The 22,170-nt window shown below is 66.3% G+C and overlaps 1 protein-coding gene across 1 annotated transcript in view; it reads left to right on the top strand.

Moving 5' to 3' along the window:
* The first annotated feature begins 251 nt into the window (after positions 1–251).
* The window catches only part of pbk (PDZ binding kinase), a 48,541-nt gene continuing 26,622 nt past the window's right edge, over positions 252–22,170 (top strand). The window contains exon 1 of the mRNA XM_072555255.1: positions 252–362. The gene's annotated coding sequence lies outside the window, so the exon portion shown is untranslated. The remainder of the gene's footprint in view (positions 363–22,170) is intronic.

The raw sequence follows: 22,170 nt of genomic DNA, 5'->3' as shown, positions 1-22,170 counted from the left end.
TTTCGGTATACAAACAAATGGAATGTTTACATATGTATGGCATGTCTAGTTGTACAGATCATTAAAGTATTTTATGAATAAAGTATATTTTTGAAATTAAAAAAAGTTAGGATTGAGCCCTCCACTATCACCTGATGAGGGAGCGTCACTCTGAAAGCTAGTGTGCTTCCAATTAAACATTTTGGTCTATAACCTGGTGTGTGATTTTTAACTTGACAACAGACAGGGAAAAGGCAGGTGTTCGCGAGGCTTGCAAAAGTACGCATGCGCGGTTCCGTCTCGCTCAAACCGTGAACTCAGTTCCCGCGGTGCACCGGGGCATTTCAAACTGAGTGAGCGCGAGAGCGACAATCCGATGAAGGGTAACGGCCCAATGTTCGACTGCCCGGGGGGGGTGGGTGGTAACGGCCCAATGTTCGACTGCCCGGGGGGGGGTAACGGCCCAATGTCCGACTGCCCGGGGGGGTGGGGGGTAACGGCCCAATGTTCGACTGCCCGGGGGGCGGGGGGTAACGGCCCAATGTCCGACTGCCCGGGGGGGGTAACGGCCCAATGTCCGACTGCCCGGGGGGGTAACGGCCCAATGTCCGACTGCCCGGGGGCGGGGGGGGGGGGGTAACGGCCCAATGTCCGACTGCCGGGGGGGTAACGGCCCAATGTCCGACTGCCCGAGGGCGTGGGGGGTAACGGCCCAATGTCCGACTGCCCGGGGGGGGTAACGGCCCAATGTCCGACTGCCCGGGGGGGTAACGGCCCAATGTCCGACTGCCCGGGGGCGGGGGGGGGGGGGTAACGGCCCAATGTCCGACTGCCGGGGGGGTAACGGCCCAATGTCCGACTGCCCGGGGGGCGGGGGGGTAACGGCCCAATGTCCGACTGCCCGGGGGGGTAACGGCCCAATGTCCGACTGCCCGGGGGGGTAACGGCCCAATGTCCGACTGTCCGGGGGGGGGGCGGGGGGTAACGGCCCAATGTCCGACTGCCCGGGGGGGGTGGGGGGTAACGGCCCAATGTCCGACTGTCCGGGGGGGGGGCGGGGGGTAACGGCCTAATGTCCAATGCTCGTCTTGTGTCTGTATCTTAGAATTTGGGGAATATGTGTTTGGGTGTCAGTGTTGGAGGGAAGGGAAGGTGGGGGGGGGGTCTGTGTGTGTCAGTGTTGGAGTGGGTCGGTGCCTGTGTGTCTGTCTGCTTTGGAGTGGGTTGGCGCCTGTGTGGATGGGTGTGTGTCAGTCTGTCGGAGTGGGTCAGCGCATGTGTCTGTGTGTCAGTTTGTCAGAGTAAGATGTCTGCGTCGGAGAGGGACGGCGCCTGTGTGGGTGGGTGTGTGTCAATCTGTTGGAGTGGGACGACACCTTTGTGCCTGTCTGCGTCGGAGTGAGTAGGCACCTGTTGTGTGTGTTGGTCTGTCGGGGTAGGGGGTTGCGTGTGTGTGCGTGTGTGTATGAGAGTCTGTGTCGGAGTGGGTCGGCGCCCGTATGCGTGTCGGAGTGGGTCGGCGTCCGTGTGCGTGTCGGAGTGGGCCGGCACCCGTGTGTTCATGTCAGTCTGTGTCGGAGTGGGTCGGCACCTGTGTCGGTGTGGGTCGGTGCCTGTGTGCGCATGTCAGTCTGTCAGAGTGGGTCTTCGTCTGTGTGTCTGTCTGCGTCGGAGTGGGTCGGTGCCTGTGTCGGAATATGGGGGTTTGTGTCAGCCTTTGTCGGAGTGGGGGGTTCCTGTTTCGGAGTTGGGAGGGGGGTTGCCTGTGTGTGGGTGCCTGTGTCGGAGTTGTGGGGTGTGCCTGTGTGTGGGTGCCTGTGTCGGAGTTGTGGGGTGTGCCTGTGTCGGAGTTGTGGGGTGTGCCTGTGTGAGGTTGCCTGTGTCGGAGTTGGGGTGTGTGCCTGTGTGTGGGTGCCTGTGTCGGAGTTTGGGGGTGTGCCTGTGTGTGGGTGCCTGTGTCGGAGTTGAGGGGTGTGCCTGTGTGTGGGTGCCTGTGTCGGAGTTGGGGAGGGGTTCCTGTGTGTGGGTGCTTGTCGGTGTGGGGGGGGGGGGTTGGTGTCAGCCTGTGTCAAAGTGGGGGGATGTCTATGTGTGTCAATCAGTGTCGGAGTAGAAGGGGTGTCTGTATATCGGTGTCTGTGTTGGAGTAGGGGGGTTTTGTGTTTGGGTGCCTATGTCTGAGTGGGGGGGGGGGTCTGTGTGTGGGTGCCTGTGTCAGAGTAGGGGGAGTGTGTGTGTGGGGGGTTGTTTATCTGTGTGGGGGTTGTCTGTAAATGGATGTCTGTGTCGGAGTAGGGGGTATCTATGTGTGTCAGTCTGTGTCGGAGTGGTGTGGGTGCCTGTACAGGGGTAGAAGGGATGTGTTTGTTAGTCTGTGTCGGATTAGGTGGAGTCTGGCTGAGGGTGCCTGTGTTGGAATAGGGCGGTTCTGTGTGTGGATGCCTATGTCTGAGTTGGGGGTGTTCTGTTTGTGGATGCCTGTGCCGGACTTGTATGGATGCTTGTGTCGGAGTTGGGGGGTGTGCCTGTGTGTGGATGCTTTTATCGGAGTTGGGGGGTGTGCCTGTGTGTGGGTGCCTGTGTCGGAGTTGGGGGGTGTCTGTGTGTGAGTGCTTGTGTCGGAGTTGGGGGGTGTCTGTGTGTGGGTGCCTGTGTCGGAGTTGGGGGGGGGTGTCTGTGTGTGGGTGCCTGTGTCGGAGTTGGGGGGGGGTGTCTGTGTGTGGGTGCCTGTGTCGGAGTTGGGGGGGGTGTCTGTGTGTGTCAGCCTGCGTTGGAGTTGGGGGGGGAGGTCTGTGTGTGTCAGCCTGCGTCGGAGTTGGGGGGGGAGGTCGGTGTGTGTCAGCCTGCGTCGGAGTTGGGGGGGGAGGTCTGTGTGTGTCAGCCTGCGTCGGAGTTGGGGGGGGGAAGTCTGTGTGTGTCAGCCTGCGTCGGAGTTGGGGGGGGAGGTCTGTGTGTGTCAGCCTGCGTCGGAGTTGGGGGGGGGGGGGAGGAGGTCTGTGTGTGTCAGCCTGCGTCGGAGTTGGGGGGGGGGGGCGGGAGGTCTGTGTGTGTCAGCCTGTGTCGGAGTAGCGGGGTGTCTGTGTCTTTTTTGGAGTGGAGAGGCAGGGTCTGTGTTGGTGCCATGTTCGGAGTGGAGGGAGGTGTCTGTGTGTGTCAGCCTGTGTCGGAGTGGTGTGGGGGTCTGTGTGTTGGTGTTTGCGCTGGAGTAGGGGTGGGGGTGTCTGTGTCTGGGTATCAGAGTTCGAGTAGGGGGGTGTCTGTGTCGGAGTGGGGGGGGTGTCTGCGTGCGGGTGCCTATGTCGGAGTTGGGGACAATGTCTGCGTGCGGGTGCCTGTGTCGGAGTTGGGGACAAGGTCTGTGTGAGGGTGCCTATGTCGGAGTTGGTGGTTTGTGTGTCAGTCTGTGTCGGAGTAGAAGAGTGTCAATGTTGGCGTGGGGGGGTGTCTGTGTGTGGGTGCCTGTGTCGGCATAGCAGGGTATCTGTGTGAGGGTGCCTGTGTCATATTAAGAGGTGTCTGTGTGTGTCAGTCTTTGTTGTACTTGGAGGTCTGTGTGTGTCAGTCTGTGTCAGAGTAAGGGGATGGGGTCTGTGTGTGTCAGCCTGTGTCGGAGTAGCAGGGTGTCTATGTGTCAGTCTGTGCCTTTATTGGACTGGAGGGGCGGGATTTGTGTTGGTGCCATGTTCGGAGTGGGGGGGAGGTGTCTGTGTGTGTCAGCCTGTGTCGGAGTGGTGTGGGGGGGGCGTCTGTGTGTGAGTGCCTGCTCGGAGTAGGAGGCGGAGTCTGTGTGTGGGTGCCTTTTTTGGAGTGGGGGGCGGGGTCTGTGTTGGTTCCATTTTCAGAGTAGGAGGTGTCTGTGTATGGATGCCTGTTGGGGTAGGAGGGTGTCTGTGTGTGGGTGCCTGGGTTGGAGTGGGGGGTGGATCTGTGTTGGTTCCATTTTCGGAGTAGGGGGTATCTGTGTGTGGGTGCCTCTGTCTGAGTGGGGGGAGGGATGCGGTCTGTGTGGGTGCCTCTGTCTGAGTGGGGTAGGAGGGGGAGGTCAGTATGTGGGTGCCGATGTCTGAGTAGGGGGCGGGGGATCTGTGCGGGGTCGCCTGTGTTGGAGTAGAGGATGAGGTGTGTGTGGTCAGCATGTGTTGGAGAAGGGGGACGGAGTCTATGTGGCTGTCTTTTTTGGAGTAGGGGCGGGGTCTGTGGTGCCATTTTCAAAATGGGGGCGTGTCTGTGTGTGGGTGCCTTTTTTGGTGTGGTGTGGAGGTCTCTGTGTGGGTGTCTGTGTTGCAGTTGGGGTGGGGGATATGTCTGTGTGTGTGTGCCTATGTCGGAGTAGAAGGGGTGTGTGTGTGTCAGTGTGTTGGGGTGGAGGGAGGTTCTGTGTGTAGGTGCCTGTCAGGGTCCGCGGGTGAGAGTGTGTGTGGGTGCCTGTGTCGGAGTGAGGGTGTGTGTGTCAGTTTGTGTCGGAGTAAGTGGGTGTCTGTGTGTGGGTGACATTTTTGGAATGGGGGCAGGGTCTGTGTGTGGGTGCCTCTTTCGGAATGAAGGGCAGGGTCTGTCTGTGGGTGCCTTTTTCAGATTGAGGGGCAGGGTCTGTGTGTGGGTGCCTCTTTCGGAATGAGGGGCAGGGTCTGTCTGTGGGTGCCTTTTTCAGATTGAGGGGCAGGGTCTGTGTGTGGGTGCCTCTTTCGGAATAGGGGGCGAGGTCTGTATGTTTTTGCCATTTTTGAAGTAGGGGGGTGTCTGTGTGTGTGTCAGCCTGTATCAGAGTGGTGTGGGGGTCTGTGTGTGGGTGCCTATGTCTGAGTTGGGGGGCGGGGTGTGGAGGTCTGTGTGTGGGTGCCTGTGTTGGAGTCGGGGAGGTCTGTGTGTGGGTACCTGCATTGGAGTACGGGGTTTGTGTGTGTGGGTGCCTATGTCTGAGAAGGGTGTGAGTGTGTGTGTGTGTCACTCTGTGTCGGAGTCGGGGTGTGTGTAGTCTGTGTGTGGGTGCCTGTGTATCTGTGGAGGGTGTCTTTGTGTGTGTGTGTGTGTATAAAAGTCTGTCTTGATGTTGAGGGGTGGTCTGTGTGTGGGTGCCTGCGTCAGAGTTGGGGCGGGGGGTCTGTGTGTGGGTGCCTGCGTCGGAGTACGGGGTTTCTGTGGGTGGGTGCCTGTGTCTGAGTAGGGTGTGTGTGTCAGAGTGGGGGGTGTGTAGTCTGTGTGTGGGTTTCTGTGTCGGAGTAGGGGGGTGACTGTGTGTGGGTGCCTGTTTGGAGTAGGGGTATTTGTGTGGGTGCCCATCTCTGAGTGAGAGGGGGGGTGGGGTGTCGTGTCTGTGTGAGGGTGCCTGTGTCGGGTTAGGGAGTATGTGGATGTCTGTTGGAGTGGGGGATTGGTCTGTGTGTGGGTGCCTGTGTCGGAGTTGGTGGGGGTGGGGGGTCTGTATGTGTGCCTGTGTCGGAGTGGGGGGGTGTGGGGGAGTGTCTGTGCGTGGGTGCCTGTGTCCGTGTGGGAGGAGTATCTGTGTGTGTGTGTGTGTGCCTGTGTCGGAGTGGGGGGTGTTTGTGTGTGTCAGTCTGTGACGGAGTTGGAGGTGTGTGTGCGTGTGTCAGATTAGGGGGGTGCCTGTGTCGAAGTGGGGAGGGTCTGGGTGTGGGTGCCTGTATCAGAGTTGGGGGAGTTTTTTATGGGTGTCTATGTTTGAGTAGGGGGTGTGTCAGCTTGCGTCGGAGTGGGGGATCTGTATGTGTCAGCCTGTGTTGGAGTACGGGGGTGTCTGTGTGTGTCAGCCTGTGTCGGAGTAGAGGGCATGTGGGTGTCTGTCGGAGTGGGGGTTTGGTCTGTGTGTGGCTGCCTGTGTTGGAGTAGGGGCGGGTGTCTGTGTCGGAGTGGAGGAGTATCTGTGTGTGGGTGCCTGTGTCATAGTTGGAGGGGGGGGGTCTGTGTGTGGCTGCCTGGGTCAGAGTAGGGTGTGTGTGTGTCAGTCTGTGTCGGAATGGGGTGGATCTATGTGTGGGAGGCTATGTTGTAGTGAGGGTGGGGGTCTATGTGTGGGTGCCTATGTCGGAGTGGGGGCGTGTGTGTCAGTCTGTGTAGGAGTTGGGGGGTTGTGTGTGTGTCAGTTTGTGGGGGGTTGTCTGTGTTTGTGTCAGTCTGTCAGAGTGGTGGGGTGTAGTCTGTGTGTGGGTGCCTGTGTCGGAGTGGGGATGTATGTGTCTCTGCCCATGTCAGAGTGGGTGTATGCGCGTTTTGGAGTGGGGGGTGAGGGTGTGTGTCAGCCTGCATGTGGGGGTGGGAGGGGTGGGGTGTCTGCACTTGTCAGAGTGGAGGGGTGTGGGGTGTCTGCGGCTGCCGGATTGGTGGGGGGTGGGGGTGTCTGCGCCTGTTGGAGTGGAGGGGGGTGGGGTGTCTCTGCCTATCGGATTGGTGGGGGGTGGGAGTGTCTGCACCTGTCGGAGTAGAGGGTGGGGTGGGGTGTCTTTCCCATGGAGGAGGGGGATGGGGGTGTCTGCCCGTGTCGGAGTGGAGGGGTGTATGTGTCTGTCCATGTCGGGATAGGGGGGTAGGTTGTGTGTGTCTGTCCATGTCGGGGTGGTGTGTGTGTCTGTCCATAGGGGGGTGGGCATGTGTGCCGGTTGGGAGGGGGGGGGGGGGGGCGTGAGGGTGTGTGGGTATGTGCCCCTGTCGGAGTCAGGGGGTGTGGAGGCGTGTGCGCCTGTCTGAGTCGGTGGGGGGAGCTTGTGTGTGCCTGTCTGTGTGGCGGCCTGTGTCGGGGCTGTGTGTGCCGGCCTGTGTCGGGGCTGTGTGTGCCGGCCTGTGTATGTGTACATCTGTGGCAGGAGGGGTGTGCATGTGTTTGCCTGTGTCGGAGTGGCGGGGCTGTGTGTATCTGCCTGTGTCGGAGTGGCGGGCGGGGTGTGCGTGTGTCTGTCTGTGTCGGAGTGGCGGGGCTGCATGTGTCTGTCTGTGTCGGAGTGGCAGAAGGGCTTTGTGTGTTTGCCTGTGTCGGGGTAGCGGGGCTGTGTGTGTCTGCCTGTATCGGAGTGGCAGAAGGGGTGTGCGTGTGTCTGTTGTCTCGGAGTGGCGGGAGGGGTGTGTGTTGTCTTGTGTCGGGGCTGTGTGTGTCTTCTTGTGTCGGAGTGGCAGGAGGGGTGTGCGTGTTTTTGCCTGTGTCGGAGTGGCGGGAGGTTGTGCATGTGTCAGAGTGACAGGGCTGTGTGTGTCTGCCTGTGTCGGAATGGCAGGTGGTGTGTGCGTGTGTCTGCCTGTGGTGGGTCTGTGTTTGTCTGCCTGTGTCGGAGTGGTGGGGGTGTGAGTGTCTGCCTGTGTCGGAGTGGAGGGGCTCTGTGTATCTGCCTGTAGCAGGGCTGTGTGTGTCTGCCTGTGTAGGAGTGGCAGGACGGGTGTGTGCGTGCCTGCCTGTGTCAGAGTGGCGGGGCAGTGTGTGTCTGCCTGTGTCGGGGTGGCAGGGCTGTGTGTGTCTGCCTGTGTCGGAGTGGCATGAGGGGTGTGTGTCTGCCTGTGTCGGGGTAGCAGGGCTGTGTGTGTCTGCCTGTGTCGGAATGGCGGCGCTGTGTCTGTCTGCCTGTGTCGGAGTGGCGGGGCTGTGCGTGTCTGACTGTGTCGGAGTGGCGGGAGGGGTGTGCGTGTCTGCCTGTGTCGGAGTGACGGATCTATGTGTGTCTGCCTGTGTCAGAGTGGCATAAGGGGTGCCCGTCCACCTGTGTCGGGCCGGCGGGGCTGTGCGCGCCCGCCTGTGTCGGGCCAGCGGGGCTGTGCGCGCCCGCCTGTGTCGGGCCGGCGGGGCTGTGCGCGCCCGCCTGTGTCGGGCCGGCGGGGCTGTGCGCGCCCGCCTGTGTCGGGCCGGCGGGGCTGTGCGCGCCCGCCTGTGTCGGGCCGGCGGGGCTGTGCGCGCCCGCCTGTGTCGGGCCGGCGGGGCTGTGCGCGCCCGCCTGTGTCGGGCCGGCGGGGCTGTGCGCGCCCGCCTGTGTCTGCCTGTGTCTGCCCGTGGCGGGAGGGCTGCGCGTGTGTCTGCCCGTGGCGGGAGGGCTGCGCGTGTGTTTGCCCGTGGCGGGAGGGCTGCGCGTGTGTCTGCCTGTGGCGGAGTGGCGGGGGGAGGTGCGCGTGTGTCTGCCCGTGTCGGAGTGGCGGGGGTGGGGGTGTGCGTGTGTCTGCCCGTGGCGGGAGGGCTGTGCGTGTGTCTGCCCGTGTCGGAGTGGCGGGAGGGCTGCGCGTGTGTCTGCCCGTGTCGGAGTGACGGGAAGGGTGTGCGTGTCGGAGTGGCGGATCTATGTGTGCCTGTGTCGGGGTGGCGGGGCTCTGTGCGTCCGCCTGTGTCGGGGTGGCGGGGCAGTGTGCGCCCGCCTGTGGCGGGGTGGCGGGGCAGTGTGCGCCCGCCTGTGGCGGGGTGGCGGGGCAGTGTGCGCCCGCCTGTGGCGGGGTGGCGGGGCAGTGTGCGCCCGCATGTGGCGGGGTGGCAGGGCAGTGTGCGCCCGCCTGTGGCGGGGTGGCGGGGCAGTGTGCGCCCGCCTGTGGCGGGGTGGCAGGGCAGTGTGCGCCCGCCTGTGGCGGGGTGGCGGGGCAGTGTGCGCCCGCCTGTGGCAGGGTGGCGGGGCAGTGTGCGCCCGCCTGTGGCAGGGTGTCGGGAGGGATGTGCGTGTGTCTGCCTGTGTGGGAGTGGCAGGAGGGGAGTGCGTCTGCCTGTGTGGGAGTGGCAGGGCTGTGCGCGTCTGCCTGTGTGGGAGTGGCAGGGCTGTGCGCGTCTGCCTGTGTGGGAGTGGCGGGGCTGTGCGCGTCTGCCTGTGTGGGAGTGGCGGGGCTGTGCGCGTCTGCCTGTGTGGGAGTGGCGGGGCTGTGCGCGTCTGCCTGTGTGGGAGTGGCGGGGCTGTGCGCGTCTGCCTGTGTGGGAGTGGCGGGGCTGTGCGCGTCTGCCTGTGTGGGAGTGGCGGGGCTGTGCGCGTCTGCCTGTGTGGGAGTGGCGGGGCTGTGCGCGTCTGCCTGTGTGGGAGTGGCGGGGCTGTGCGCGTCTGCCTGTGTGGGAGTGGCGGGGCTGTGCGCGTCTGCCTGTGTGGGAGTGGCGGGGCTGTGCGCGTCTGCCTGTGTGGGAGTGGCGGGGCTGTGCGCGTCTGCCTGTGTGGGAGTGGCGGGGCTGTGCGCGTCTGCCTGTGTGGGAGTGGCGGGGCTGTGCGCGTCGGCCTGTGTGGGAGTGGCGGGGCTGTGCGCGTCGGCCTGTGTGGGAGTGGCGGGGCTGTGCGCGTCGGCCTGTGTGGGAGTGGCGGGGCTGTGCGCGTCGGCCTGTGTGGGAGTGGCGGGGCTGTGCGCGTCGGCCTGTGTGGGAGTGGCGGGGCTGTGCGCGTCGGCCTGTGTGGGAGTGGCGGGGCTGTGCGCGTCGGCCTGTGTGGGAGTGGCGGGGCTGTGCGCGTCGGCCTGTGTGGGAGTGGCGGGGCTGTGCGCGTCGGCCTGTGTGGGAGTGGCGGGGCTGTGCGCGTCGGCCTGTGTGGGAGTGGCGGGGCTGTGCGCGTCGGCCTGTGTGGGAGTGGCGGGGCTGTGCGCGTCGGCCTGTGTGGGAGTGGCGGGGCTGTGCGCGTCGGCCTGTGTGGGAGTGGCGGGGCTGTGCGCGTCGGCCTGTGTGGGAGTGGCGGGGCTGTGCGCGTCGGCCTGTGTGGGAGTGGCGGGGCTGTGCGCGTCGGCCTGTGTGGGAGTGGCGGGGCTGTGCGCGTCGGCCTGTGTGGGAGTGGCGGGGCTGTGCGCGTCGGCCTGTGTGGGAGTGGCGGGGCTGTGCGCGTCGGCCTGTGTGGGAGTGGCGGGGCTGTGCGCGTCGGCCTGTGTGGGAGTGGCGGGGCTGTGCGCGTCGGCCTGTGTGGGAGTGGCGGGGCTGTGCGCGTCGGCCTGTGTGGGAGTGGCGGGGCTGTGCGCGTCGGCCTGTGTGGGAGTGGCGGGGCTGTGCGCGTCGGCCTGTGTGGGAGTGGCGGGGCTGTGCGCGTCGGCCTGTGTGGGAGTGGCGGGGCTGTGCGCGTCGGCCTTTGTGGGAGTGGCGGGGCTGTGCGCGTCGGCCTGTGTGGGAGTGGCGGGGCTGTGCGCGTCGGCCTGTGTGGGAGTGGCGGGGCTGTGCGCGTCGGCCTGTGTGGGAGTGGCGGGGCTGTGCGCGTCGGCCTGTGTGGGAGTGGCGGGGCTGTGCGCGTCGGCCTGTGTGGGAGTGGCGGGGCTGTGCGCGTCGGCCTGTGTGGGAGTGGCGGGGCTGTGCGCGTCGGCCTGTGTGGGAGTGGCGGGGCTGTGCGCGTCGGCCTGTGTGGGAGTGGCGGGGCTGTGCGCGTCGGCCTGTGTGGGAGTGGCGGGGCTGTGCGCGTCGGCCTGTGTGGGAGTGGCGGGGCTGTGCGCGTCGGCCTGTGTGGGAGTGGCGGGGCTGTGCGCGTCGGCCTGTGTGGGAGTGGCGGGGCTGTGCGCGTCGGCCTGTGTGGGAGTGGCGGGGCTGTGCGCGTCGGCCTGTGTGGGAGTGGCGGGGCTGTGCGCGTCGGCCTGTGTGGGAGTGGCGGGGCTGTGCGCGTCGGCCTGTGTGGGAGTGGCGGGGCTGTGCGCGTCGGCCTGTGTGGGAGTGGCGGGGCTGTGCGCGTCGGCCTGTGTGGGAGTGGCGGGGCTGTGCGCGTCTGCCTGGGTCGGAGTGGCGGGGCTGTGCGCGTCTGCCTGGGTCGGAGTGGCGGGAGGGGTGCGCGTTCGTCTGCCTGTGTCGGAGGGGCGGGAGGGGTGCGCGTGCGTCTGCCTGTGTCGGAGGGGCGGGAGGGGTGCGCGTGCGTCTGCCTGTGTCGGAGGGGCGGGAGGGTTGCGCGTGCGTCTGCCTGTGTCGGAGGGGCGGGAAGGGTGTGCGTGCGTCTGCCTTTGTCGGCGTGGCGGGGCTGTGTGTGTCTGCCTGGGTCGGAGTAGCAGTGCTGTGTGTGTCTGCCTGGGTCGGAGTGGCTGGAGGTTGTGCGTGTGTCTGCCTGTGTCGGAGTGGCGGGAGGGGTGCGCGTGTGTCGGAGTGGCAGGAGGGGTGCGCGTGCGTCTGCCTGTGTCGGAGTGGCGGGAGGGGTGCGCGTGCGTCTGCCTGTGTCGGAGTGGCGGGAGGGGTGCGCGTGCGTCTGCCTGTGTCGGAGGGACGGGAGGGTTGCGCGTGCGTCTGCCCGTGTCGGAGGGGCGGGAAGGGTGCGCGTGCGTCTGCCTGTGTCGGCGTGGCGGGGCTGTGTGTGTCTGCCTGGGCCGGAGTAGCGGTGCTGTGTGTGTCTGCCTGGGTCGGAGTGGCTGGAGGTTGTGTGTGTCTGCCTGGGTCGGAGTGGCAGGAGGGGTGTGCTCGTTTCTGCCCGTGTCAGAGTGGCGGGGCTGTGTGTGTCTGCCTGTGTCGGAGTGGGGCTGTGTGTGTCTGCCTGTGTCGGAGTGGCATGAGGGGTGTGTGTCTGCCTGTGTCGGAGTGGGGCTGTGTGTGTCTGCCTGTGTCGGAGTGGCATGAGGGGTGTGTGTCTGCCTGTGTCGGAGTGTCGGGGCTGTGTGTGTCTGCCTGTGTCGGAGTGGCGGGGCTGTGTGTGTCTGCCTGGGTCGGAGTGGCTGGAGGTTCTGTGTGTCTGCCTGTGTCGGAGTGGCAGGAGGGGTGTGTGTCTGCCTGTGTCGGAGTGGCAGGAGGGGTGTGCGTGTTTTTGCCTGTGTCGGAGTGGCGGGGCTGTGTGTGTCTGCCTGTGTCGGAGTGGCGGGGCTGTGTGTGTCTGCCTGTGTCGGAGTGGCGGGGCTGTGTGTGTCTGCCTGTGTCGGAGTGGCGGGGCTGTGTGTGTCTGCCTGTGTCGGAGTGGCGGGGCTGTGTGTGTCTGCCTGTGTCGGAGTGGCGGGGCTGTGTGTGTCTGCCTGTGTCGGAGTGGCGGGGCTGTGTGTGTCTGCCTGTGTCGGAGTGGCGGGGCTGTGTGTGTCTGCCTGGGTCGGAGTGCAGGTGCTGTGTGTGTCTGCCTGGGTCGGAATGGCTGGAGGGGTGTGTGTCTGCCTGTGTCGGAGTGGCAGGAGGGGTGTGCGCATTTTTGCCTGTGTCGGAGTGGCGGGGCTGTCTGTGTCTGCCTGTGTCGGAGTGGGGCTGTGTGTGTCTGCCTGTGTCGGAGTGGGCCTGTGTGTGTCTGCCTGTGTCGGAGTGGCGGTGCTGTGTGTGTCTGCCTGGGTCGGAGTGGCTGGTGGTTGTGTGTGTCTGCCTGTGTCGGAGTGGCGGTGCTGTGTGTGTCTGCCTGTGTCGGAGTGGTGGGGCTGTGTGTGTCTGCCTGGGTCGGAATGGCAGGAGAGGTGTGTGTCTGCCTGGGTCGGAATGGCAGGAGAGGTGTGTGTCTGCCTGTGTCGGAGTGGCGGGGCTGTGTGTGTGCCTGTGTGGGAGTGGCGGGGCTGTGTGCATCTGCCTGTGTTGGCGATTGGGGGGGCTGTGTGTGTCTGCCTGTGTCGGAGTGGCAGGAGAGGTGTGTGTCTGCCTGTGTCGGAGTGGCATGAGGTGTGTGTGTCTGCCTGTGTCGGAGTGGCATGAGGTGTGTGTGTCTGCCTGTGTCGGAGTGGCATGAGGTGTGTGTGTCTGCCTGTGTCGGAGTGGCATGAGGTGTGTGTGTCTGCCTGTGTCGGAGTGGCAGGAGAGGTGTGTGTCTGCCTGTGTCGGAATGGCAGGAGGTGTGTGTGTCTGCCTGTGTCGGAGTGGCGGGGCTGTGTGTGTGCCTGTGTCGGAGTGGGGCTGTGTGCGCCTGCCTGTGTGGGAGTGGCGGGGCTGTGTGCGCCTGCCTGTGTGGGAGTGGCGGGGCTGTGTGCGCCTGCCTGTGTGGGAGTGGCGGGGCTGTGTGCGCCTGCCTGTGTGGGAGTGGCGGGGCTGTGTGCGCCTGCCTGTGTGGGAGTGGCGGGGCTGTGTGCGCCGGCCTGTGTGGGAGTGGCGGGGCTGTGTGCGTCTGCCTGTGTTGGGGATTGGGGGGGGCTGTGTGCGTCTGCCTGTGTCGGAGTGGCAGGAGGTATGTGTGTCTGCCTGTGTGGGAGTTGCGGGGCTGTGTGCGTCTGCCTGTGTTGGGAAGTGGGGGGGCTGTGTGCGTCTTCCTGTGTCGGGGTGGCGGGAGGGGTGCGTGTGTCTGCCTGTGTCGGGGTGGCGAGGCTGTGTGCGTCTGCCTGTGTCGGGGTGGCGGGGCGGTGTGCGTCTGCCTGTGTCAGTGGCGGGGCTGCGTTCGTCTGCCTGTGTCGGAGTGGGCATGTGTCTGCCTGTGTCGGAGTGGCGGGAGGGGTGCGCGTGTGTCAGCCTTTGTCGGAGTGGCGGGAGGGTTGCGCGCGTGTCTGCCTGTGTTGGAGTGGCGGGGCTGTGTGTGTCTGCCTGTGTTGGAGTGGCGGGGCTGTATGTGTCTGCCTGTGTCAGAGTGGGGCTGTGTGTGTCTGCCTGTGTCGGACTGGCAGGAGGTGTGTGTGTCTGCCTGGGTGGGAGTGGCAGGAGAGGTGTGTGTCTGCCTGTGTCGGACTGGCAGGAGGTGTGTGCGCCTGCCTGGGTGGGAGTGACGAGGCTGTGTGCGCCTGCCTGGGTGGGAGTGGCGAGGCTGTGTGCGCCTGCCTGGGTGGGAGTGGCGGGGCTGTGTGCGCCTGCCTGGGTGGGAGTGGCGGGGCTGTATGCGTCTGCCTGGGTGGGAGTGGCGGGGCTGTGTGCGTCTGCCTGTGTGGGAGTGGCATGCGGGGTGTTTGCGTCTGCCTGTGTGGGAGTGGGGCTGTGTGCGTCTGCCTGTGTCGGAGTGGCATGATGGGTGTGCGCCTGCCTGTGTCGGTGTGGCATGAGGGATGTGCGCGTCTGCCTGTGTGGGAGTGGGGCTGTGTGCGTCTGCCTGTGTCGAGGTGGCACGTGGGGTGTGCGTCTGCCTGTGTGGGGGTGGGGCTGTGTGCGTCTGCCTGTGTGGGAGTGGGGCTGTGTGCGTCTGCCTGTGTGGGAGTGGCATGAGGGGTGTGCGCCTGCCTGTGTCGGTGTGGCATGAGGGGTGTGCGCGTCTGCCTGTGTGGGAGTGGGGCTGTGTGCGACTGCCTGTGTCGAGGTGGCATGAGGGGTGTGCGTCTGCCTGTGTGGGAGTTGCGGGGCTGTGTGCGTCTGCAAGTGTTGGGGAGTGGGGGTCTGTGTGCGCCGGCCTGTGTGGGAGTGGCGGGGCTGTGTGCGCCGGCCTGTGTGGGAGTGGCGGGGCTGTGTGCGCCGGCCTGTGTGGGAGTGGCGGGGCTGTGTGCGCCGGCCTGTGTGGGAGTGGCGGGGCTGTGTGCGCCGGCCTGTGTGGGAGTGGCGGGGCTGTGTGCGCCGGCCTGTGTGGGAGTGGCGGGGCTGTGTGCGCCGGCCTGTGTGGGAGTGGCGGGGCTGTGTGGGAGTGGCGGGGCTGTGTGCGCCGGCCTGTGTGGGAGTGGCAGGGCTGTGTGCGCCGGCCTGTGTGGGAGTGGCGGGGCTGTGTGCGCCGGCCTGTGTGGGAGTGGCGGGGCTGTGTGCGCCGGCCTGTGTGGGAGTGGCGGGGCTGTGTGCGCCGGCCTGTGTGGGAGTGGCGGGGCTGTGTGCGCCAGCCTGTGTGGGAGTGGCGGGGCTGTGTGCGCCGGCCTGTGTGGGAGTGGCGGGGCTGTGTGCGCCGGCCTGTGTGGGAGTGGCGGGGCTGTGTGCGCCGGCCTGTGTGGGAGTGGCGGGGCTGTGTGCGCCGGCCTGTGTGGGAGTGGCGGGGCTGTGTGCGCCGGCCTGTGTGGGAGTGGCGGGGCTGTGTGCGCCGGCCTGTGTGGGAGTGGCGGGGCTGTGTGCGCCGGCCTGTGTGGGAGTGGCGGGGCTGTGTGCGCCGGCCTGTGTGGGAGTGGCGGGGCTGTGTGCGCCGGCCAGTGTGGGAGTGGCGGGGCTGTGTGCGCCGGCCTGTGTGGGAGTGGCGGGGCTGTGTGCGCCGGCCAGTGTGGGAGTGGCGGGGCTGTGTGCGCCGGCCTGTGTGGGAGTGGCGGGGCTGTGTGCACCGGCCTGTGTGGGAGTGGCGGGGCTGTGTGCGCCGGCCTGTGTGGGAGTGGCGGGGCTGTGTGCGCCGGCCTGTGTCGGAGTGGGCATGTGTCTGCCTGTGTCGGAGTGGTGGGAGGGGTGCGCGTGTTTCAGCCTTTGTCGGAGTGGCGGGAGGGTTGCGCGTGTGTCTGCCAGTGTCGGAGTGGCGGGGTTGTGTGTGTCTGCCAGTGTCGGAGTGGCGGGCTGTGTGTGTCTGCCTGTGTCGGAGTGGCAGGAGAGGTGTGTGTCTGCCTGTGTCGGACTGGCAGGAGGTGTGTGTGTCTGCCTGGGTGGGAGTGGCGAGGCTGTGTGCGCCTGCCTGGGTGGGAGTGGCGGGGCTGTATGCGTCTGCCTGGGTGGGAGTGGCGGCGCTGTGTGCGTCTGCCTGTGTGGGAGTGGCATGCGGGGTGTTTGCTTCTGCCTGGGTGGGAGTGGCGGGGCTGTGTGCGCCTGCCTGGGTGGGAGTGGCGGGGCTGTATGCATCTGCCTGGGTGGGAGTGGCGAGGCTGTGTGTGCCTGCCTGGGTGGGAGTGGCGGGTCTGTGTGCGTCTGCCTGGGTGGGAGTGGCGTGTCTGTGTGCGTCTGCCTGGGTCGGAGTGGCAGGAGGGGTGTGTGTCTGCCTGTGTCGGAGTGGCAGGAGGAGTGTGCGCGTTTTTGCCTGTGTCGGAGTGGCGGGGCTGTCTGTGTCTGCCTGTGTCGGAGTGGCGGAGCTGTGTGTGTCTGCCTGGGTCGGAGTGGCTGGAGGTTGTGTGTGTCTGCCTGGGTCAGAGTGGCGGTGCTGTGTGTGTCTGCCTGGGTCGGAGTGGCTGGAGGTTGTGTGTGTCTGCCTGTGTCGGAGTGGCGGGGCTGTGTGTGTCTGCCTGTGTCGGAGTGGCTGCAGGTTGTGCGTGTGTCTGCCTGTGTCGGAGTGGCAGGAGGGGTGCGCGTGTGTCAGCCTTTGTCGGAGTGGCGGGAGGGTTGCGCGTGTGTCTGCCAGTGTCGGAGTGGCGGGGCTGTGTGTGTCTGCCAGTGTCGGAGTGGCGGGGCTGTGTGTGTCTGCCAGTGTCGGAGTGGCGGGGCTGTGTGTGTCTGCCAGTGTCGGAGTGGCGGGCTGTGTGTGTCTGCCTGTGTCGGAGTGGCGGGGCTGTGTGTGTCTGCCTGTGTCGGAGTGGCAGGAGAGGTGTGTGTCTGCCTGTGTTGGACTGGCAGGAGGTGTGTGCGCCTGCCTGGGTGGGAGTGGCGAGGCTGTGTGCGCCTGCCTGGGTGGGAGTGGCGGGGCTGTGTGCGCCTGCCTGTGTCGGAGTGGCGGGAGGGGAGCGCGTGTGTCTGCCTGTGTCGGAGTGGCAGGAGGGGTGCGCGTGCGTCTGTTTGTGTCGGAGGGGCGGGAGGGTTGCGCGTGCGTCTGCCTGTGTCGGAGGGGCGGGAAGGGTGCGCGTGCGTCTGCCTGTGACGGCGTGGCGGGGCTGTGTGTGTCTGCCTGGTTCGGAGTGGCTGGAGGTTGTGTGTGTCTGCCTGGGTCGGAGTGGCGGGGCTGTGTGTGTCTGTCTGTGTCGGAGTGGCAGGAGGGGTGTGCTCGTTTCTGCCTGTGTCAGAGTGGCGGGGCTGTGTGTGTCTGCCTGTGTCGGAGTGGGGCTGTGTGTGTCTGCCTGTGTTGGAGTGGCATGAGGGGTGTGTGTCTGCCTGGGTCGGAGTGGAGGTGCTGTGTGTGTCTGCCAGTGTCGGAGTGGCGGGGCTGTGTGTGTCTGCCAGTGTCGGAGTGGCGGGGCTGTGTGTGTCTGCCAGTGTCGGAGTGGCGGGGCTGTGTGTGTCTGCCTGTGTCGGAGTGGCAGGAGGTGTGTGCGCCTGCCTGGGTGGGAGTGGCGAGGCTGTGTGCGCCTGCCTGGGTGGGAGTGGCGGGGCTGTGTGCGTCTGCCTGTGTGGGAGTGGCTGCAGGTTGTGCGTGTGTCTGCCTGTGTCGGAGTGGCGGGAGGGGAGCGCGTGTGTCTGCCTGTGTCGGAGTGGCAGGAGGGGTGCATGTGTGTCTGCCTGTGTCGGAGTGGCGGGAGGGGTGCGCGTGCGTCTGTTTGTGTCGGAGGGGCGGGAGGGTTGCGCGTGCGTCTGCCTGTGTCGGAGGGGCGGGAAGGGTGCGCGTGCGTCTGCCTGTGACGGCGTGGCGGGGCTGTGTGTGTCTGTCTGTGTCGGAGTGGCAGGAGGGGTGTGCTCGTTTCTGCCTGTGTCAGAGTGGCGGGGCTGTGTGTGTCTGCCTGTCTCGGAGTGGGGCTGTGTGTGTCTGCCTGTGTTGGAGTGGCATGAGGGGTGTGTGTCTGCCTGGGTCGGAGTGGAGGTGCTGTGTGTGTCTGCCTGGGTCGGAGTGGCTGGAGGTTGTGTGTGTCTGCCTGTGTCGGAGTGGCAGGAGGGGTGTGTGTCTGCCTGGGTCGGAGTGGCTGGAGGTTGTGTGTGTCTGCCTGTGTCGGAGTGGCATGAGGGGTGTGCGTCTGCCTGTGTTGGAGTGGCGGGAGGGGTGTGCGCCTGCCTGTGTGGGAGTGGCGGGGCTGTGTGCGCCGGCCTGTGTGGGAGTGGCGGGGCTGTGTGCGCCGGCCTGTGTGGGAGTGGCGGGGCTGTGTGCGCCGGCCTGTGTGGGAGTGGCGGGGCTGTGTGCGCCGGCCTGTGTGGGAGTGGCGGGGCTGTGTGCGCCGGCCTGTGTGGGAGTGGCGGGGCTGTGTGCGCCGGCCTGTGTGGGAGGGGCGGGGCTGTGTGCGCCGGCCTGTGTGGGAGGGGCGGGGCTGTGTGCGCCGGCCTGTGTGGGAGTGGCGGGGCTGTGTGCGCCGGCCTGTGTGGGAGGGGCGGGGCTGTGTGCGCCGGCCTGTGTGGGAGGGGCGGGGCTGTGTGCGCCGGCCTGTGTGGGAGGGGCGGGGCTGTGTGCGCCGGCCTGTGTGGGAGGGGCGGGGCTGTGTGCGCCGGCCTGTGTGGGAGGGGCGGGGCTGTGTGCGCCGGCCTGTGTGGGAGGGGCGGGGCTGTGTGCGCCGGCCTGTGTGGGAGGGGCGGGGCTGTGTGCGCCGGCCTGTGTGGGAGGGGCGGGGCTGTGTGCGCCGGCCTGTGTGGGAGGGGCGGGGCTGTGTGCGCCGGCCTGTGTGGGAGGGGCGGGGCTGTGTGCGCCGGCCTGTGTGGGAGGGGCGGGGCTGTGTGCGCCGGCCTGTGTGGGAGGGGCGGGGCTGTGTGCGCCGGCCTGTGTGGGAGGGGCGGGGCTGTGTGCGCCGGCCTGTGTGGGAGGGGCGGGGCTGTGTGCGCCGGCCTGTGTGGGAGGGGCGGGGCTGTGTGCGCCGGCCTGTGTGGGAGGGGCGGGGCTGTGTGCGCCGGCCTGTGTGGGAGGGGCGGGGCTGTGTGCGCCGGCCTGTGTGGGAGGGGCGGGGCTGTGTGCGCCGGCCTGTGTGGGAGGGGCGGGGCTGTGTGCGCCGGCCTGTGTGGGAGGGGCGGGGCTGTGTGCGCCGGCCTGTGTGGGAGGGGCGGGGCTGTGTGCGCCGGCCTGTGTGGGAGGGGCGGGGCTGTGTGCGCCGGCCTGTGTGGGAGGGGCGGGGCTGTGTGCGCCGGCCTGTGTGGGAGGGGCGGGGCTGTGTGCGCCGGCCTGTGTGGGAGGGGCAGGAGGTATGTGCGTCTGCCTGTGTTGGGGAGTGGCGGGGCTGTGTGCGCCTGCCTGTGTGGGGGTGGCGGGAGGGGTGCGTGCGTCTGCCTGTGTCGGGTGGCGGGGCTGTGTGTGTCTTCCTGTGTCGGAGTGGCAGGAGGGGTGAGTGTCTGCCTGGATCGGAGTGGCAGGAGGGGTGTGTGACTTCCTGTGTTGGAGTGGGCATGTGTCTGCTTGTACTGGATTAGTGGTGCTGTAAGAGCAGAGCAGTTCAAGCAGCATCCAACGAGCAGCGTCTGCTTGTGTCGCAGTGGCGGGAGAGGTGCGTGTGTCTGCCTGTGTCAGAGTGGCGCGAGGGGTGTGCGTGTGTCTGCCTGTGTCTGAGTGGCGATGCTGTGAGTGTCTGCCTGTGTCGGAGTGGCATGAGGGGTGTGCGCCGGCCTGTGTGGGAGTGGCAGGAGGTGTGTGCGTCTGCCTGTGTGGGAGTGGCGGGGCTGTGTGCGTGTGCCTGTGTCGGAGTAGGGCTGTGTGCGACTGCCTGTGTGGGAGTGGGGGGCTGTGTGCGTCTGCCTGTGTGGGAGTGGCGGGGCTGTGTGCGTCTGCCTGTGTTGGGGATTGGGGGGGCTGTGTGCGTCTGCCTGTGTCGGAGTGGCAGGAGGTATGTGCGTCTGCCTGTGTGGGAGTGGCGGGGCTGTGTGCGTCTGCCTGTGTGGGAGTGGCAGGGCTGTGTGCGTCTGCCTGTGTTGGGGGGTGGGGGGGCTATGTGCGTCTTCCTGTGTGGGAGTGGCAGGGCTGTGTGCGTCTGCCTGTGTTGGGGGTTGGGGGGGCTATGTGCGTCTTCCTGTGTCGGAGTGGCGGGAGGGGTGCGTGCGTCTGCCTGTGTCGGGGTGGCGGGGCTGTGTGCCTCTGCCTGTGTCGGGGTGGCGGGGCTGTGTGCGTCTGCTTGTGTGGGAGTGGGCATGTGTCTGCCTGTGTCGGAATGGCCGGGCTGTGTGTGTCTGCCTGTGTCGGAGTGGCGGGGCTGTGTGTGTCTGCCTGTGTCAGAGTGGGGCTGTGTGTGTCTGCCTGTGTCGGAGTGGCAGGAGAGTTGTGTGTCTGCCTGTGTCGGACTGGCAGGAGGCTGTGTGCGCCTGCCTGGGTGGGAGTGGCGAGGCTGTGTGCGCCTGCCTGGGTGGAAGTGGCGGGGCTGTGTGCGCCTGCCTGGGTGGGAGTGGCGGGGCTGTGTGCGCCTGCCTGGGTGGGGGTGGCGGGGCTGTATGCGTCTGCCTGTGTGGGAGTGGCATGCGGGGTGTTTGCGTCTGCCTGTGTGGGAGTGGGGCTGTGTGCGTCTGCCTGTGTCGGAGTGGCATGACGGGTGTGCGCCTGCCTGTGTTGGTGTGGCATGAGGGATGTGCGCGTCTGCCTGTGTGGGAGTGGGGCTGTGTGCGTCTGCCTGCGTCGAGGTGGCACGAGGGGTGTGCGTCTGCCTGTGTGGGAGTGGGGCTGTGTACGTCTGCGTGTGTGGGAGTGGCATGAGGGTTGTGCGCCTGCCTGTGTCGGTGTGGCATGAGGGGTGTGCGCGTCTGCCTGTGTGGGAGTTGGGCTGTGTGCGACTGCCTGTGTCGAGGTGGCATGAGGGGTGTGTGCCTCTGCCTGTGTGGGAGTGGGGCTGTGTGCGTCTGCCTGTGTCAGTGGCGGGGCTGCGTTCGTCTGCCTGTGTCGGAGTGGGCATGTGTCTGCCTGTGTCGGAGTGGCGGGAGGAGTGCGCGTGTGTCTGCCTGTGTCGGAGTGGCGGGGCTGTGTGTGTCTGCCTGTGTCGGAGTGGCGGGGCTGTGTGTGTCTGCCTATGTCGGAGTGGGGCTGTGTGTGTGTCTGCCTGTGTCGGAGTGGCAGGAGAGGTGTGTGTCTGCCTGTGTTGGACTGGCAGGAGAGGTGTGTGCGTCTGCCTGTGTGGGAGTGGGGCTGTGTGCGTCTGCCTGTGTCGGAGTGGCATGAGGGGTGTGTGCGTCTGCCTGTGTCGGAGTGGGGCTGTGTGCGCCTGCCTGTGTCGGAGTGGCGTGAGGGGTGTGTGCGCCTGCCTGTGTGGGAGTGGCGGGGCTGTGTGCGTCTGCCTGTGTCGGAGTGGCGGGAGGGGTGCGTGTGTCTGCCTGTGTCGCAGTGGCGAGAGGGGTGTGCATGTGCCTGCCTGTGTCGGAGTGGAGGGAGGGATTTGTGTGTCTGCCTGTGTCGGAGTGGCGGGAGGGGTGCGTGCGTCTGCCTGTGTCGGAGTGGCGGGAGGGGTGTGTGCGTCTGCCTGTGTCGGAGTGGCATGAGGGGTGTGTGCATCTGCCTGTGTGGGAGTGGGACTGTGTGCGTCTGCCTGTGTCGGAGTGGCATGAGTGGTGTGTGCGTCTGCCTGTGTCGGAGTGGCGTGAGGGGTGTGTGCGCCTGCCTGTGTGGGAGTGGGGCTGTGTGCGCCTGCCTGTGGCGGGAGGGGTGTGCGCGTCTCCCTGTGTCGAGGTGGCATGAGGGGTGTGCGCCTGCCTGTGTGGGAGTGGCGGGGCTGTGTGCGTCTGCCTGTGTCGGAGTGGCGGGGATGTGTGCGTCTGCCTGTGTCGGAGTGGCGGGAGGGATTTGTGTGTCTGCCTGTGTAGGAGTGGGGCTGTGTGCGTCTGCCTGTGTGGGAGTGGCGGGGCTGTGTGCGTCTGCCTGTGTGGGAGTGGCGGGGCTGTGTGCGTCTGCCTGTGTCGGAGTGGCGGGAGGGATTTGTGTGTCTGCCTGTGTAGGAGTGGCGGGAGGGGTGTGCGTGTGTCTGCCTATGTCAGAGTGGCGGCAGGGGTGCGTGTGTCTGCCTGTGTTGGAGTAGCGGCAGGGGTGTGCGTGTGTCTGCCTGTGTCGGAGTGGCGGGAGGGGTGCGTGTGTCTGCCTGTATTGCAGTGGCGGGAGGGGTGGTCATGTGTCGGAGTGGCATGAGGGGTATGTGTCTGCCTGTGTCGGTGTGGCGGGGCTGTGTGCGTCTGCCTGTGTCGGTGTGGCGGGGCTATGTGCGTCTGCCTGTGTAGGAGTGGGCATGTGTCTGCCTGTGTCGAAGTGGTGGAGGTGTGAGTGTCTGCCTGTGTCGGAGTGGCGAGAGGGATTTTTATGTCTGCCTGTGTGGGTGTGGGGCTGTGTGTGTCTGCCTGTGTCGGAGTGGCATGAGGGGTGTGCATCTGCCTGTGTCGGAGTGGCATGAGGGATGTGTGTGTCTGCCTGTATTGCAGTGGCGGGAGGGGTGCGCGTGTGTCGGAGTGGCATGAGGGGTGGCGTCTGCCTGTGTGGGAGTGGGGCTGTGTGCGTCTGCCTGTGTCGGAGTGGCATGAGGGGTGCGTGTGTCTGCCTGTGTCGGAGTGGCAGGAGAGGTGTGTGTCTGCCTGTGTTGGACTGGCAGGAGGTGTGTGTGTCTGCCTGTGTCGGAGTGGCGGGGCTGTGTGTGTGCCTGTGTCGGAGTGGGGCTGTGTGCGTCTGCCTGGGTGGGAGTGGCGGGGCTGTGTGCGTCTGCCTGTGTGGGAGTGGCATGCGGGCTGTGTGCGTCTGCCTGTGTGGGAGTGGGGCTGTGTGCGTCTGCCTGTGTCGGAGTGGCATGAGGGGTGTGTGCGTCTGCCTGTGTGGGAGTGGGGCTGTGTGCGTCTGCCTGTGTCGGAGTGGCATGAGGGGTGTG

The sequence above is a fragment of the Chiloscyllium punctatum genome, chromosome 3 (assembly GCF_047496795.1).
Source record: "Chiloscyllium punctatum isolate Juve2018m chromosome 3, sChiPun1.3, whole genome shotgun sequence".
Lineage (NCBI taxonomy): Eukaryota > Metazoa > Chordata > Chondrichthyes > Orectolobiformes > Hemiscylliidae > Chiloscyllium > Chiloscyllium punctatum.
Note: the sequence above shows the minus strand (reverse complement) of the source record. Positions and strands in the feature narration are given on the sequence as shown.